Source organism: Lampetra planeri, chromosome 78, assembly GCF_965212315.1.
Source record: "Lampetra planeri chromosome 78, kcLamPlan1.2.h2, whole genome shotgun sequence".
Taxonomy (NCBI): Eukaryota; Metazoa; Chordata; class Hyperoartia; order Petromyzontiformes; family Petromyzontidae; genus Lampetra; species Lampetra planeri.
The window spans coordinates 3,961,979-3,980,305 of record NC_136183.1 but is presented as its reverse complement, the minus strand read 5'-3'; the positions used below and the strand labels follow the sequence as shown (position 1 = coordinate 3,980,305).

General features: G+C 45.8%; 1 pseudogene across 1 annotated transcript; it reads right to left on the bottom strand.

Moving 5' to 3' along the window:
- Window positions 1-2,096: 2,096 nt before the first annotated feature.
- LOC144738217 (uncharacterized) lies at window positions 2,097-18,101 on the bottom strand (annotated as a pseudogene). The gene is made up of 5 exons (XR_013589183.1): window positions 17,928-18,101; window positions 16,118-16,308; window positions 11,709-13,199; window positions 8,961-8,979; window positions 2,097-4,957 (listed from the first exon to the last, which is right to left on the bottom strand). The product of XR_013589183.1 is annotated as an uncharacterized LOC144738217 (transcript).
- Window positions 18,102-18,327: the final 226 nt, after the last annotated feature.

Below are 18,327 nucleotides of genomic sequence, written 5' to 3'. Positions count from 1 at the left end.
CGTCCCGACGCGGCCGTATCGGCGGCGCAGCCCGCGGCCCCGGCCCACCCCGGGCCGGCCACGGAGCGGCGGCAGCTGACAGCTCCTGTTGGCTGCTCCCATCCGGCACGTACACGGCCTTTGTAGGGTCCCACCCTACGGCACCCCCCTCGACGATAGGCCCACCTGTCCACGCGGTAACTTGTTTCCATCGGCGAAGGTTGAACTGGGCGTCCAGACATTTCGCCGCGGCCCGGGATGTGAGCTTCTCATGACCACACACCGGCATAGGAATGCCGAGATCCCGGGACAACTCCAACATTTTCCCCAGGATGAGAGGTTCCAGCAGGTCAGGCTCCGTCTCCGGGTAAGCGGCCATAGCTAGCTCCAACACCGCGCCCCTATACGCCACCGGTGACTCCTCGGGTGCGCGTTGTCGTTGCACAAACCGGCGATGGGCATCATCCGGCGGCTCGTACGCGTCCGCCATTTCGTCGAACACACCTCGCAGAGTCTTCTTCTTCGCGGCTTTTATAGAGCGAAAAAAACGAACGGACTCATCATCGAGCAGAGTCGGAAGAACTTCTAGCGCCTCGGCGTCCGTCCACCTCGCTGAGCGTACTGCTGCCAGAAATCTACAGGCGAACGCGCTCCAGTCGCCCCCGATGGAGAATTCCTTGACAGTTGTTAGGTGACGACTGCGACTCCTTGGCCTGCTCCCTCCAGCCGCCGACTCCTCCGGTGGCAAATTTAACATGGCGTCGCAACGTGGTGTCGACAAGATGGCGGCCGACCGTCGCGGAGGTCCCAAAATGGCGGCTTCCCGCTTTTCGTTGTGCGCCACGCCCAAGATGGCGTCTTCGTGCCGCGTGGCCGATGGCGGCGACAGCGAAGACAACCCGGGCTCCTGCGGACCACCTCCATCTCCATCCGACGCCGCCCTGGGCGTGACGAGCTCGCACAACTGTGTAATGACGTTCTTAAGAGTTTCAAGTTGCTCCGCCATCTGGCTCCATCATGAATCCACGTCCTTTGGAGCAGACGGGTCCATCGAAACGGCGACCTCTTGGACCCCCGGACCCGCACTCGTCCCAGCACGGATCTCTTCCTCACCCAGAGTCTGGCCGACTTCAGGAGGAAGGTCATCGTCGTCGGAAGATGAAGCCGATGCCGGAGACGGAATATTCTTTTTTCTCAGTTGTTTTGCCATTCCGTTGCACTTCTGACTCCAGTGTAATAAAAGACTCGGACGCTTCTCTCTGACTCCGTGTCCTTTATTTGGGTTCTTGTCTTTTCCCTCACGGCACTCCCTTGGAGACCCTCTGCTAGCAGCCCCGGCTGCTGTCACTACTGTAGCCTCCTTCCTCTCCTTGTAGACTCGCTGCTAACTCCGTGTGCAGACCCCCCGGCTGCCAACTCCCTGGGCAGACCCCCCGCTGCCAACTCCGTGTGCAGACCCGCTGCTAACTGCAGCCTCCCCGCTGCTCCTGCTGCTCCGGGGTCGGTCACCGTTGGCCGACGGTGCCGAACCTCGGTCCCCGTTGTATGTGGCGATCGCGCCACTCAACCTCGCTCCCCGTTGTATGTGGCGATCGCGCCACTCTCCCACACCCGCCCTACGTGGCCTCACTCGTTCCTAGTCCCCAATCACTCTCCTTCCTCTTCCGGTTTCTCTCCCTATAGACCTGACCCCTCTCCCCCACGTGACGTAACCCCTCCCCTCATGACGTCACATCCGGAAGGTCGTTTACGCCTGCATTACACTTGCATCACAAACGATGGGCTAATGGAACTTCAAATTTCACACGTCAATCTCAGACCCTGCTCCTTGTAGACCTCCTTAAGCGTGTTTCAGTTTCAAAAAAATTCAAAAGGTCTTCCAAGTATACTTTAAGTGGTTTTAAATGTGTTCCCTGGCAGTTGTGAAGATTTGATTACTGTGTAAATGCATTCCAAGACAGTGCAGTCGTTAGATTCCGTGGAGGCGAGTTCTGCTCTTTGCAACATCACAAGCCAGAGAGGGGGAGGCCCTGACGTAACCCACTCGTTAATTTGAGGTGACGTCTTCAGAGGGAGCTTCTACATATTTAAGTAAACATGTGGAAAACAAGGTGGGATATCAATGAAAGTAAAAATTTAATAAAACCTAGGCTAGAATACAAATCAGTAACAAAAATCCACGATGCCATCAAATGTGCTCTTTAAAGTACCTCCTTGCGAAAAAAACAGATCGGCAGACATCTTTCATTCAACGTTCTCTACACGAAACAAAGGAATGTCTTACACAAACTATAAATACCATGGCCTTCTAGGAATGCATGTGTTCAGTACAAGCCACCTGTGGACTGGTTTTGGTGTACAATGTCTCAACAGTCGGGCTTTGCTTCAACTGATGTTCATCAGCAAGGTCCATTTCAAGTCTCAGTTCGACAAAATTTATATACGTAGTACAAAATTATAATTAGTGTTGTTGAGAATGTATCTCCTATACGTAACTTTTAAGTGGTATACCTTAACTGATAAATGATCCGACAAGGCTCCCGATTTCAAAAACAATGAGTTGCCCCAGAGTCAGATGCGTCCTGATTCACAAAAATACCCTTTGACCCGTATCACAAAAATAACAGCTCTCACGTGAGTTTTTGTACAGGTTACCACCAAAACAGATACTTTGTCTTGACATCACATATTCCATGTTTGACATTAATACACAAAATGTTGTATGTACGTACAAAATCAGACAGGTATTCTTTCAATTATGATTCAAAATAATCAAAGGGCACATTGGCAACATTTTATTACTATACTGAAATGTACTGCGTCACGTTGCAACGCATTTACAAGTTGATCTCTGCCGAGATGAGGCCTATACGTGCAGCACTCTCAGAGGGAAGCCAAGTAGTAGTACATTCTCTATTTGTTGCAGAGATTCAAGGTTCAACTCCGACTGGCATATCAATCATCGCCCCCGACTTACAAACTCGTAACCACATGCAGGCCAGTGAACGGTCACCTTGTGGCACACAGGGGCAGATGCCCATTATGGGCACCCATCGAGTGTCTAAGATGAGATATGATACAAAACACTTGAGTCACTCCTGGTTAGAGATCGCCCCAACCCACAGGTTCACAAATACTGGCCACGCTTACACTGCAGTTTGAACCTAGAAATTGAGTGTTCAACTTCACATTATATTCATTAGAAAGGCCTGTGACAAAGGTGCGTCCATTGGAGCTTAACTGTCTCAAGCTTGCACATCTACTGGTCTCCATTTGACTTTGTATTGTCTAAGAAGTCCACCCACACCTCCACATCCACAAACTCATGGGAGTTGCCTCGTTCTGCCTCACAGTCAGAATTTAGTTCCTGCTTCACACTGCCTCCACCTATGTGAAGGTCCAATTTTGGAGTTGAATAATCTTCAAATTTAACCTTCACTTCTACGCTCTTCACTGTTACTTCTTCACATTTCACCTTTGCCTCTTTATATTTCACCTTGATACCTTTCCAAGTGTCCAAGCTGGGATTGTCTTCTGGTTCTTGTTTCATGAACAATGGGGTCATTGCAGCACTTTGACTTTCACAAGCTGATTTCAGATTACACTTCTTGTGGATTTTCTGATGCTTGTGTGTTCTCTGGTGTTTTTTAAGATCTGATGAATGTGCAAACGCTTTCCCACAAACACTGCACTTGAAGAGTTCCTTTCCTGTGTGTGTTCTCTGGTGTTGTTTAAGAGATGAATCTAAAAATGTCTTCCCACACACACTGCACTTGAAGGGTTTATCTCCTGTGTGTGTTCTCTGGTGTCGTCGAAGAGCAGATTAATCTGAAAACGCCTTCTCACACACACTGCACTTGAAGGGTTTATCTCCTGTGTGTATTCTCTGGTGGGACTTAAGATTTGATGACTTTGCAAACGCCTTCCCACACAGAGTGCACTTAAAAGGTTTCTCTCCTGTGTGTGTTCTCTGGTGTTGTTTAAGAGTAGATGAATAAAAAAATGCCTTCCCACACACACTGCACTTGAAGGGTTGATCTCCTGTGTGTATTATCTGGTGGGTCTGAAGATTTGATGACTTTGCAAATGCCTTCCCACACAGAGTGCACTTAAAAGGTTTCTCTCCTGTGTGTGTTCTCTGGTGTTGTTTAAGAGTAGATGAATCAAAAAATGCCTTCTCACACACACTGCACTTGAAGGGCATCTCTCCTGTGTGTGTTCTCTGGTGTTGTTTAAGAGTAGATGAATAAAAAAATGCCTTCCCACACACACTGCACTTTAAGGGTTTATCTCCTGTGTGTGTTCTCTGGTGGGTCTGAAGATATGACGACCATGAAAATGCCTTCTCACACATAGTGCACTTGAAGGGTTTCTCTCCTGTGTGTGTTCTCTGGTGTCTTTGAAGATGTGATGACTGTGCAAATGCCTTCCCACACACAATGCACTTGAAATGTTTCTCTCCTGTGTGTGTTCTCTGGTGTCTTTGAAGATGTGGTGACTGTGCAAACGCCTTCTCACACACAGTGCACTTGAAAGGTTTCTTTCCTGTGTGTGTTCTCTGGTGTGATTTAAGAATGGATGACCGTGCAAATGCCTTCTCACACACAGTGCACTTAAAAGGTTTCTCTCCTGTGTGTGTTCTCTGGTGTTGTTTAAGAGTAGATGAATCAAAAAATGCCTTCCCACACACACTGCACTTGAAGGGCTTATCTCCTGTGTGTGTTCTCTGGTGGGTTTGAAGATTTGATGACTTTGCAAACGCCTTCCCACACAGAGTGCACTTAAAAAGTTTCTCTCCTGTGTGTGTTCTCTGGTGTGATTTAAGAATGGATGACCGTGCAAATGCCTTCTCACACACAGTGCACTTAAAAGGTTTCTCTCCTGTGTGTGTTCTCTGGTGTTGTTTAAGAGTAGATGAATCTGAAAATGCCTTCTCACACACACTGCACTTGAAGGTCATCTCTCCTGTGTGTGTTCTCTAGTGCTGTGTCAAGTTTCCAGTACGATCAGTGATGTTTGCAATCTGATCGCATTGTTTCCTTCTTGTACCGAGCTGCGCTGAGTGCCTCTGCTCCATCAGACCAATTCTGCAGAGGAAGCGCAAATGCAGACAGAACAAAATATATCCACACCATCTACGTCAGTATCGAGGCACAGAGGAATGCATATATACACAGTCACACATGACTTACACATCTATACTTATTCATATTTTCATGATATCGTGAAAGAGATTCCCCGATTCATCACACGGGCTGTTAAGGCACACAATGAGAGGGCAAATGTCATAAATATGCCTGGACACCCTAGTGTCTTCAAAATGAATGTTTACAAAAAACTCCAAGCACACAATTTTGGTTGTCTAGCAACGGCAGGAATATTTAAGAAAAATGTGTTAACATAGCAAAGGCTGTTGAAAAGAATATTATTTGCATTATGCAGAAATGTATAAATTAATGTTCATTTGCAACTTAGAGTTGTGAAGCCAGGCTCAAATGAGCTTGAATGCGAGGATGAACAGATTTAACTTCAGCTGCATATGTGCTGTGTTAATTTCCTGTTTCCATTCTTATAAAAATTTCCAGAGCAAAATTAAAATAAACTATTATTATGATTTAACCTCCATGTTCAATCGAGTCAATATACTTGACAGTAAATACAAACTTTACATGTTCATACACTTGCATGGTAAAAAGGTGGTTACATTTTGACTTAAACTTTCGTGACTGCAGGAATTAATATTCTTTGGTTTTTTCGGTAAAGCCACGTAGATAGAAAATAATAATACAAATAAAATGAATAGAAATAAAGATAAACGACAAATGTAGACTGTAGCCTAGTTCTTAACCTCGGTGAGCGTACTGCCAGTCTATAATGTAGACTGCAGCCTGGTTCTTAACCTCGGTGAGTGTCCTGGCAGTCTATAATTTAGACTATAGCCTGATTTTTCGACTAGAACTTGGCGATGGACTAGACCTTGGCGATGGACACTCACAGCTTGGTATGGAGAAAAAGTCCAGGCAGCTTCCACATAGTGTTCCAGAGCCTAATGAAAGAAAGCTGCTAGACCAATTTGAAGTGAGACTTTGGATGCCAAACCAGAGCTGGTCGTGAACACATTAACCAGGTATAGGAGCTCCTCCACCACGTGTAGAACTACCTGATTATTCATGGAGAGCCAGAGGTCGCAAACGGGTTTTGATTCCTTACCCGTACCCGGCCGCACCAGGGTCGCAAACGGGTACCCTACCCAATACCCGGCCGGGTACGGGTAGCTGGGTATCAGGTAGGGTACGGGTATCGGGTACTCGATTGCGACCTCTGGGATGAAGCCATGTTTCAGGTGCGGGTGGGTTGATTCTAGGAACTTGAATTGTGAGAGAAGACAAGACGTTGGAAAATGAGTGACAAACGGTTACTCACCAGTGACTCACGGCCTTCTCAGTCATTGGTTGGGGTGAGTCACGTGCGGCTACCCGTACCCGGCCGCACCAGGGTCGCAAACGGGTACCCGTACCCGGCCGGGTACGGGTAGCCAGGTATCGGGTAGGGTACGGGTATCGGGTACCCGATTGCGACTTCTGTAGAGAGCTGAGCAGGTGCAGTATTGTATCACATTAAATTCTCAGGGAGGTGTTCATATGACTTTACCAAAAGACCCAAAGAATATTAATTCCTGCAGTCACGAAAGCTTTAAGTTAAGATTTTCCCAGGGAGGTGATCTATTTTTGTAGAACATATGCAAGGCCCAATTTCGTCATGGAATTCTCCAGGTACAGAACAAGATTCTCCAACTCAAAATCAACGAGTAGCCATGACCAGATCATCAACATGCGTAACATGGTTGACCAGCAGGGGACAAATAGCGTATCATTGTTACTGTATGGAATGCAATTTTTTATAGGGCCACACGTAGAGTACACTTGTGGAGTACACTCACAGAATTTATTTCTTAGGGTCCTTCGATTTTTTCCCTCCACATTTAGTAACATGCATTTAGATTATTTGGCTGCTATAATCTTCCACGTTTAAAGCCATTTCGTTGAACTATCATCTATGGCCAGGTGGCTTCTGACAAAAGATCTAACAGCTCTGTGAGCCTTGGTTGGTAATATAAAAATAGTTTACACCATTGGAACCTCATTTGCCAGTAAAAAATATAATTGTTTTTTTTACCCTTTTATCTGGCAACAAAACTGACACCTTCTTTACGAGGAGTCATGTTTGCATAGACCACAATACCTGCAGTCATAATGAAAAAAAAACATAACTCTGATAATGTATGCACTGTCCTTGAAGTTGATTGGTCCACACCCGAGACAGCTTACCTTAGAGCCTAGTCTCACATGGTGTTGGACCAGATTACGCCAAAAGGCGCACAATTCAAAGACAATGCAAGGCTCTAAGGAAAGCTGTTTCGGGTGTGGACCAATCAACTTCAAGGACAGTGCATACATTATCAGAGTTGTGTTTTTTTTCATTATGACTGCAGGTATTGTGGTCTATGCAAACATGACTCCTCGTAAATAAGGTGTCAGTTTTGTTGCCAGATAAAAGGGTAAAAAAACAATTATCATAAAAATAGTTGTTCATCGGTCTAAAGGGTGCATCAGCAAAACCAACTCGGCAGAACGCTCCTGAACTAGAGTGCTGAGACTCATTGTGGTCATGTACTCGAGTGTGCACCATGGTGGCTGGGAGATGTTAACTGTATCGCATGGACTATAGGTGGTGGGTTCGATCCCGACCCCTCCTGTATATTTGGAGTTTGCGTGTCTCTCTCTCCCCGTGGTCGCGTGGATTTTCCTCCGGTTTTCCCCTCCACGTTTAGAGTCAACATCACCACGCGTTTAGAGTATTTGACCGACAGACATGTCACACGTTGATAAGCCACTTTGTTGTGGGCAGGTCGCTTCTGAAAACAAGAGCGGTATAGCAGCTGAAGTGGGCTTGGCCTGGTAAGATACAAAAAAAAACTGCAGAAATATTTAAAAGAAACAAAGTTTCAAAGTAGTGAGCCAGATGAAGACAAATTAAACTTAAGCAGAGAATTAAAGCAAATGCAATCAGGCGAGGGCAGGAGGCAAGGCCCCGCATGGCTAGGCCCCGCGTTGTAATGTTCCAACCTGGACATCGATTCCATACTCGCTGCTACTCAATTGATATCCCTACGAGAGAGAGACGGAGCGAGGCTCTACCTGGGTAAACAACAACAACCACAACAACAACAACCACCACCACAACAACAACAACAACCACCACCACCACGATGTGAACTTCTCACCTCGGATCTCAGTGAGCGCTGCGCTCAGTGCAGCAGCTTCCGGATATTTCGTGACGTCACGCGGAAGCAGGAGGTGACATGACGTCACTAGCGGAGTTCATTACACAATCCCCTCCCCCAACAAGCAGCGGTGTAATTGAATGAATTATGTTAATAAGCCGGGTCCATGTGGAGTGATTGGGCTTGGCTGCGAAACCGGTTGCAATTAACTCGCGACGGTTTTCATGAATAAATTATGTTAATGAACCGCCAATGACTGGGCGTTGCTTTTGCCAAAAAAGGATTTTTACTGGAACGGAAATCGACAGTGACCAACTAGACGTGACGTCACGCTCAAAAGCGCGGTCGAGGGGGGGTTGGGGGGTTGAATACCTTGGTGACATGACGTCACTAGCGGGGTACAGCTCTCCCTGGCGTCTCACGCCGACAGGTTAATGAGTGGTGACGTCAGAGAGCGAGGTCAGGGTTAGAGTTTAAGTTTATTTAGATTACATTTATATTGTTGCCTCTCTTGAACAGAGACCCCTTGGGTGTGTGAGCTCAACAACAACGTGAACATTATTGTGTGTACACTGTGTGCGGCATCACAATATCATCCCTGGGGCCCGGCCGAGGGGTTGTGTTGGCCAACAAGCACCTTGCGGCCGGGTGACCCACGTATCGCCGTCTGGCCCAGCCTGAAATGGCTACGTGGCACCCTCCAGTGCGCCCGCCATCTGCAGAACGAAGGGTGAGGGGCGGGTGTGATGCCAGTATGGCAGGGAGAGGGATGGTCTCAGATGGACTTGATCTTGGCGATGGACACTCACAGCTCTGTATGCAGCAAAAGTCAAGGCAGCTTCCACAGTGTTACACAGTCTAATAAAAGAATCCTGCTCGACACATGAACCAGGTATGGGAACTTATCCGCCACTTGTAGAACTGCTTGACTATTAATGGAGAGTTGAGCAGGTGCAGTGTTGTATGACATGGATTCCTAAGCAGGTGATTTATTTTTGTGGAACATATGCAAGGCCCCATTTCATGATCGAATTATCCAGGCATCAGAACAAGATTCCCTAACTCCATCTCATTGAGTAGCCATTACCAGATCAGCAGATGCAACAGGGCTGACCAGCAGGGAATGATCCCTTAACTATAACCAGTCATCGATAAGCGTATTATTGTAACCGCAACGAATGCCATTGTAGTCTCAAACTACATAATTATTGAAGATGTTATGTAATGTAATGCATTGGGCCAGAGTGAATTTCTGTCACAAACCGAGTTGAACAGGAAATGGCTCTAACTCCTGGTCACGCACCTTTAGATGGCGCTGCCCAAAATCATAAAAATCCTCAACGAATGTGAGCAGAGGCAGAGACCTCGAAATCAAGGAACCTAAAGCACCAAGCCTCTTTAATGTACCATAGACCTTAATTACATCAAGAAAGCAGAGATCTATTTTTTAGTAAAACACCCATACTCCTCTGCTGTACTCGATCGACAGAAAATACAGCCGCCCCTTGAATATCGGAGGTTACGTTCTTTGAAAGTGCCACGCGACAGATAAAAACGCGACATTAAATACTTAAGTCTTACCCAAGTAATGGCGTTAGGTAAACGTCAACTAAAATTTAGATTACAATTGAAATATGTACTGTATTCTAAATAAACGAAAAACTAAACAATTGAAATAAACATTGGGAAACCGTGTCTCATGCTTTTGGTTACAGGTCAACCCAACACGTTAGGTCACACATGCTGTCTGCTTCTACTCGACATTGTCCGAAAAGTCCTCCCAAACCTCTACATCCACAAATGGCTGTGATTTGTCTCGGGCTCCATTAGTGACTTGGAAGTCAAACCCTAGAGCCTTCACAGGTCACCTTCACGAATGGTGACGTTTCCCAGCTGCCATCTTTATTGGGTCCTTGCATCACAAACAATGGGCTAATGGAACTTCAAATTTCACACGTCAATCTCAGACCCTGCTCCTTGTGTTTCAGTTTCAAAAACATTCAAAAGGTCTTCCAAGTATACTTTAAGTGGTTTTAAATGTGTTCCCTGGCAGTTGTGAAGATTTGATTACTGTGTAAATGCATTCCAAGACAGTGCAGTCGTTAGATTCCGTGGAGGCGAGTTCTGCTCTTTGCAACATCACAAGCCAGCGAGGGGGAGGCCCTGACGTAACCCACTCGTTAATTTGAGGTGACGTCTTCAGAGGGAGCTTCTACATATTTAAGTAAACATGTGGAAAACAAGGTGGGATATCAATGGACACATATATAAAGTTTTATTTAAATGAAAGTAAAAATTGAATAAAACCTAGGCTAGAATACAAATCAGTAACAAAAATCCACGATGCCATCAAATGTGCTCTTTAAAGTACCTCCTTGCGAAAAAAACAGATCGGCAGACATCTTTCATTCAACGTTCTCTACACGAAACAAAGGAATGTCTTACACAAACTATAAATACCATGGCCTTCTAGGAATGCATGTGTTCAGTACAAGCCACCTGTGGACTGGTTTTGGTGTACAATGTCTCAACAACAGTCCGGCTTGCTTCAACTGATGTTCATCAGCAAGGTCCATTTCAAGTCTCAGTTCGACAAAATGTATATACGTAGTACAAAATGATAATTAGTGTTCTTGTGGAGAATGTATCTCCTATACGTAACTTGTAAGTGGCATACCTTAACTGATGAATGATCCGACTATGCTCCCGATTTCAAAGACAATGAGTTGCCCCAGTCAGATGCGTCCTGATTCGCAAAAATACCCTTTGACCCGTATCACAAAAATAACAGCTCTCACGTGAGTTTTTGTACAGGTTACCACCAAAACAGATACTTTGTCCGGACATCACATATTCCATGTTTGACATTAATACACAAAATGTTGTATGTACGTACAAAATCAGACAGGTATTCTTTCAATTATGATTCAAAATAATCAAAGGGCACATTGGCAACATTTTATTACTATACTGAAATGTACTGCGTCACGTTGCAACGTATTTACAAGTTGATCTCTGCCGAGATGAGGCCTATATGTGCAGCACTCTCATAGAGGGAAGCCAAGTAGTAGTACATTCTCTATTTGTTGCAGAGGTTCAAGGTTCAAATCCGACTGGCATATCAATCATCGCCCCCGACTTACAAACTCCTATCCACATGCAGGCCAGTGAACGGTCACCTTGTGGCACACAGGGGCAGATGCCCATTATGGGCACCCATCGAGTGTCTAAGATGAGATATGATACAAAACAATTGAGTCACTCCTGGTTAGAGATCGCCCCAACCCACAGGTTCACAAATACTGGCCACGCTTACACTGCAGTTTGAACCTAGAAATTGAGTGTTCAACTTCACATTATATTCATTAGAAAGGCCTGTGACAAAGGTGCATCCATTGGAGCTTAATTGTCTGAAGCTTGCACATCTACCTGGTCTCCATTTTACTTTGTATTGTCTAAGAAGTCCACCCACACCTCCACATCCACAAACTCCTGGGAGTTGCCTCGCTCTGCCTCACAGTTAGAATTTAGTTCCTGCTTCACACTGCCTCCATCTATGTGAAGGTCCGATTTTGGAGTTGAATCTTCAAATTTAACCTTCACTTCTACGCTCTTCAATGTTACTTCATCACATTTCACTTTCGCCTCTTCATATTTCACCTTGATACCTTTCAAAGTGTCCAGGCTGGGATTGTCTTCTGGTTCTTGTTTCATAAACAATGGGGTCATTGCAGCACTTTGACTTTCACAAGCTGATTTCAGATTACACTTCTTGTGGATTTTCTGATGCATGTGTGTTCTCTGGTGTTTTTTAAGATTTGATGACTTTGCAAACACCTTCCCACACAGAGTGCACTTGAAAGGTTTCTCTCCTGTGTGTGTTCTCTGGTGTTGTTTAAGAGTAGATGAATACAAAAATGCCTTCCCACACACACTGCACTTGAAGGGTTGATCTCCTGTGTGTATTATCTGGTGGGTCTGAAGATTTGATGACTTTGCAAATGCCTTCCCACACAGAGTGCACTTAAAAGGTTTCTCTCCTGTGTGTGTTCTCTGGTGTTGTTTAAGAGTAGATGAATCTGAAAATGCCTTCTCACACACACTGCACTTGAAGGGCATCTCTCCTGTGTGTGTTCTCTGGTGTTGTTTAAGAGTAGATGAATAAAAAAATGCCTTCCCACACACACTGCAATTGAAGGGCATCTCTCCTGTGTGTGTTCTCTGGTGTTGTTTAAGAGTAGATGAATAAAAAAATGCCTTCCCACACACACTGCACTTGAAGGGTTTGTCTCCTGTGTGTGTTCTCTGGTGGGTCTGAAGATATGATGACCATGAAAATGCCTTCTCACACACAGTGCACTTGAAGGGTTTCTCTCCTGTGTGTGTTCTCTGGTGTCTTTGAAGATGTGATGACTGTGCAAACGCCTTCCCACACACAGTGCATTTGAAAGGTTTCTCTCCTGTGTGTGTTCTCTGGTGTCTTTGAAGATTTGGTGACCGTGCAAACGCCTTCTCACACACAGTGCACTTGAAAGGTTTCTTTCCTGTGTGTGTTCTCTGGTGTTGTTTAAGAGTAGATGAATCTGAAAATGCCTTCTCACACACAGTGCACTTAAAAGGTTTCTCTCCTGTGTGTGTTCTCTGGTGTGATTTAAGAATGGATGACCGTGCAAACACCTTTTTACACACACTGCACTTAAAAGGTTTCTCTCCTGTGTGTGTTCTCTGGTGGGTCTGAAGAGTTGATGACTGTGCAAACACCTTCCCACACACAGTGCACTTGAAGGGTTTCTCTCCTGTGTGTGTTCTCTGGTGCTGTGTCAAGTTTCCAGTACGATCCATGCTGTTTGCATTCTGGTCGCATTGTTTCCTTCTTGTACCGAGCTGCGCTGAGTGCCTTTGCTCCATCAGACCAACTCTGCAGAGCGAGCATCAGCTGCAGACAGAAAAACATATCCACACCATCTCTGTGAGTATTGAGGCACAGAGGAATGCATATATACAGTCACACATGACTTACACATCTATACATATTCATATTTTCATGAAATAGTGAAAAAGATTCCCTAATTCATCACACGGGCTGCTAAGGCACACAATGAGAGGGCAAATGGTCATAAATATGACTGGACACCCAAGTGTCTTCAAAATGAATATTTACCAAAAACTCCAAGCACACAATTTCGGTTGTCTAGCTATGACAGGAATATTTATTTAAGAAAAATTAGCTAACATAGCAAAGGCTGTTGATACTATTTGTATTATGCAGAAATGTATAAATTAATGTTCATTTGCAACTTAGAGGTCTGAAGCCAGGCTCAGATGAGCTTGAATGCGAGGATGAACAGATCTAACTGAAGCTGCATATGTGCACTGTTAATTTCCTGACTGTTTCCATTCTTATAAAATCTTGTTCTGTACCTGTTGAATTCCATGACGAAATGGGGCCTTGCATATGTTCTACAAAAAGATCACCTCCCTGGGAAAATCTTGACTTAAAACTTTTGTGATAGCGGGAATTCATATTCTTTGGTTATTTCGGTAAAGTCACGTAGATATAAAATAATACAAATAAAGTGAATAGAAGAAAAAAAACGACTAATGTAGACTGTAGCCTGGTTCTTAACCTCAGTAAGCATACTGGCAGTCTATAATGTAGACTGTAGCCTGGTTCTTAACCTCGGTGAGTGTATTGGCAGTCTATAATGTAGACTATTGCCTGTTTTATTGACAAGACCTTTGCAATGGACTAGACCTTGGCGATGGACACTCACAGCTTTGTATGTAAAAAAGTCCAGGCAGCTTCCACATAGTGTTACAGAGCCTAATGAAAGAATGCTGCTAGACTAATTTGAAGTGACACTTTGGATGCCAAATAAGGTCATGAACACATTAACCAGGTATAGGAGCTCCTCCACCACGTGTAGAACGACCTGATTATTCATGGAGAGCTGAGCAGGTGCAGTGTTGTATGACATTAAATTCCCAGGGAGGTATTCTTTGGGTCTTTCGGTAAAGTCACGTCACTTAACCGAAAGACCCAAAGAATATGAATTCCTGCAGTTACGAAAGCTTTAAGTCAAGATTTTCCCAGGGAGGTGATCTTTTTGTAGAACATATGCAAGGCCCCATTTCGTCATGGAATTCTCCAGGTATAGAACACGATTCTCCAACTCAATATCATTGAGTAGCCATGACCAGATCATCAACATGCGTAACATGGTTGACCAGCAGGGGACGATCCCTTGACTATAACCAGGCATCGATTAGCGTATCATTGTTACTGTATGAAATGCAATTTTGTATAGGGCCATTGTGAGCTTCTCAAAACACATCATTATACTTAAGCATTACCTAAATAATGGGGTTAGGTTAACGGCAACTAAAATAAACATCACAATTGAAATAAGTACTGTACTGTATTCCAAATAAGGAATCATGTGTGTATTAAATGCATGGTCTGCTGCTGAGGCAGACTGTTGTAAAAGGTTTGAAATGGGTGTAGCCCAAGGGTCATAAGGAAGTGGCCGGGGCTAGTGATGTTAATGTAATAAATTAGCATGTTAATGTGAAATCGAAGAGTGGTGCAATCCAAAGCAGCCTCCCTACAAGACAGAGAAGGAGCGAGGCTCTACCTGGGTAAACAACAACTACCACCACGACAACAATAACCACGATGTGAACTTCTCACTTCAGATCTCAGTGAGCGGACACTAAAATAAATCACGCTTGCTAACACAGAGCGTACGCCCGGGATACACTGCCGAGATCATCGATGACCTCGCCGCCGAGAAAGTTCAGCAGTATCTGACAAGCACAACGGGGTGTCAGCCAGATGCGAACTGCCCATATCCCCCATCTAACAGCCGAGCACGCGCACGTGTGTGAGAGATTTGCTCGCGAGCGTGCGCAATTCTGACGGCTGGAACAGGAGCACACCATTGCAAGTCTTCTTCCAGAGGAGAAGCTCGCGAGAACGGTGAGGGGGGGGGGACGAGGGAGCCTCCAGGACCCCGTGAGACAACCCCAGGATGGGTGGCAGGGATACAGACCGGCATAGGAGATCACAGGCCATGTAACCCAAGTACGTGAGGATGTAACCCATGTATGTGGGGAGGTGACCCAAGTACACCTGAATGTTACCAAGCTGCAGCCTACAGCGGAGATAGTCCAGTCCGAGGTGGGAGGGCTACGCTCCATGGTCGGGGGGCTAACCAGGCGAGTATCTCAATAAGAGGCAGAACTCGAACAAATGCGCACTGGGAGGGTAAGGGGGAGTGGGCAAGGGGCCTATTATGGAGCCACCGCCCTTCCCTGTGCGTGCTATCTATGCGACCAATGGGGGCATCTCGTGAGAAACTGTCCCCAGATCGCTCGCGCGAGAGAAGCACCAGGGTTAAACACCAAGGCCTCCCTAAAGAGGTTGACCACGGAGGGGTGCAATTGACGTGGCCCCAACACAAATAAACTGTCATGATAATGGTGAGCGAGTGACCCCCACGCAGATATTGACAACAACAGCCCAGAATGCGGCGACTGCGGGTGACTGGCTGCGGGAGCTGGTGGCAGGAATAATGGGGGCCACGTCGCTCGTGGAAGGGCAGGTGAACAGGCGGCACACCCGGATTCTGCTGGACACGTGGGGCGGTAATGTCACTCGTGAGTGCAAAACATTGCAGCGTGGTCGGGGTTGAAGTGGGCCGCCGACAGGCCCCGGATCGTGCGCTGCACACTGCAAGTGGGATGGGACTGCTGGGGAGGGTCACCCTTAAGGGTCGCCTCGGACACCAGGTGAGTAACCAGGAGTTATACGTGTCGAGCGTGTTATGCCACGAGTGTATTGCTGGTACCGACCTCCTGGAAAAGTTGGGGCTCAGCGTGCAGCCCCGCCGGCGATGTGCCACCGTGGAGGGCAGCGGGGAGCAGATTCCTTTCTTGGGACAAGAGCCGGGTTGCCCCCGCTTCGAGCCCGTGGCCGCTATCCTGGCGTCGGCCGTCACCGTCGGCATTGGTGTTCCACTGGGTTTTCAGTTTTTCTCCCAAACCTAAACTCAAAATATATTTGGAGGTGGTCAAACAGTCAAATGCAGGACCCTCCTGAAACATAATCTTTAATTGCTAAATAAGAAATTAAATTGGAAAACCCTCAAACACAGTACACTATTTTTATTTTACCAGGTGAGGCCATCTGAGCTGCATAGCTCTTTTTCAGAATCGACCTGGACACAAATGATAGCTCAACTTAGTGGGTTATAATATGGAAATGTATTGCAGCAAAATTCTCAAAACGCATGTTTCTAAATGTGGAGAAAAATCAATGCCACTACAGGGAGAGAAATAAAAAATAAAAAAATGTAAACTGCAATTATAAATGCGTCAGGGTTGGAATCGAACCCACGCATGCAGAGCACGCTCAAGGAGTACACTCACACAAAGGAGTACACTCGCTCACTCGGATTATTTTTTCTCTGGGTCCTTAGATTTTCCCCTCCACATTTAGTAACATGCATTTAGATTATTTGGCTGCTACAATCTTCCACGTGAAAAGCCATTTCGTTGAGCTATCATCTATGGCCAGGTGGCTTCTGACAAAAGATCTAACAGCTCTGTGAGCCTTGATTGGTAATATAAAAATAGTTTACACCATTGGAATCTCATTTGCCATAAAAAAATATAATTGTATTTTTTTTACCCTTTTATCTGGCAACAAAACTGACACCTTCTTTACGAGGAGTCATGTTTGCATAGACCACAATACCTGCAGTCATAATGAAAAAAAACATAACTCTGATAATGTCTGCACTGTCCTTGACGTTGATTGGTCCACACCCGAGACAGCTTTCCTTAGAGCCTAGTCAGAGTATGTTTTTGTTTGCATTATGACTGCAGGTATTGTGGTCTATGCAAACATGACTCCTCGTAAAAAAAGGTGTCAGTTTTGTTGCCAGATAAAAGGGTAAAAAACCAATTATCATAAAAATAGTTGTTCATCGGTCTAAAGGGTGCATCAGCAAAACCAACTCGGCAGAACGCTCCTGAATTAGAGTGCTGAGACTCATTGTGGTAATGTACTCGAGTGTGCACCATGGTGGCTGGGAGATGTTAACTGCCTCTCTTGGAATACAGGAGGTGGTGGGTTCGATCCCGACGCCTCCTGTATATTTGCAGTTTGCGTGTCTTTCTCTCTCCCCGTGGTCGCGTGGATTTCCTCCGGATCCTCAGGGTTTTCCCCTCCACATTTAGAGTCAACATCACCACGCGTTTAGAGTATTTGACCGACAGACATTTCCACACGTTGATAAGCCACTTTGCTGTGGGCAGGTCGCTTCTGAAAACAAGAGCGGTATAGCAGCTGAAGTGGGCTTGCCCTTGGTAGGATAAAAAAAAACTGTAGAAATAATTAAAAGAAACAAAGTTTCAAAGTAGTGAGCCAGATGAAGACAAATTAAACTTAAGCAGAGAATTAAAGCAAATGCAATCAGGCGAGGGCAGGAGGCAAGGCCCCGCATGGCTAGGCCCCGCGTTGTAATGTTCCAACCTGGACATCGATTCCAGACTCGCTGCTACTCAATTGATATCTCTACGAGAGAGGAGCGAGGCTCTGCCTGGGTAAACAACAACAACAACCACAACAACAACAACCACCACGATGTGAACTTCTCACCTCAGATCTCAGTGAGCGCGCGCGCGCGGATCGGCAGCTTCCTGGTGTCTCGTGACGTCACGCGGCAGCAGGTGACATGACGTCACTAGCGGGTTCACCTCTCCCTCACGCTGATGAGGTAATGCAGTGGTGACGTCAGAGAGCGGCGTTAGAGTTTAAGTTCATTAAGATTCCTATTCTATTGATCCCTCTATTGAGCATTGACCCTTTGTGTGCGTGAGCTCAACAACGTGAACATGGTGTGTACAAACTTTGTATACAGTGTGTGTGTACAAACTGTGTATACAGTGCGTGTGGGGCCGTCCATAAATGACGTCACGCAATTGGGGAGGGGACGGTCAGACATTTGTGACGATGTGTGACGATGGGGGGGGGGGTGATAAATGTGACGTCACATCAA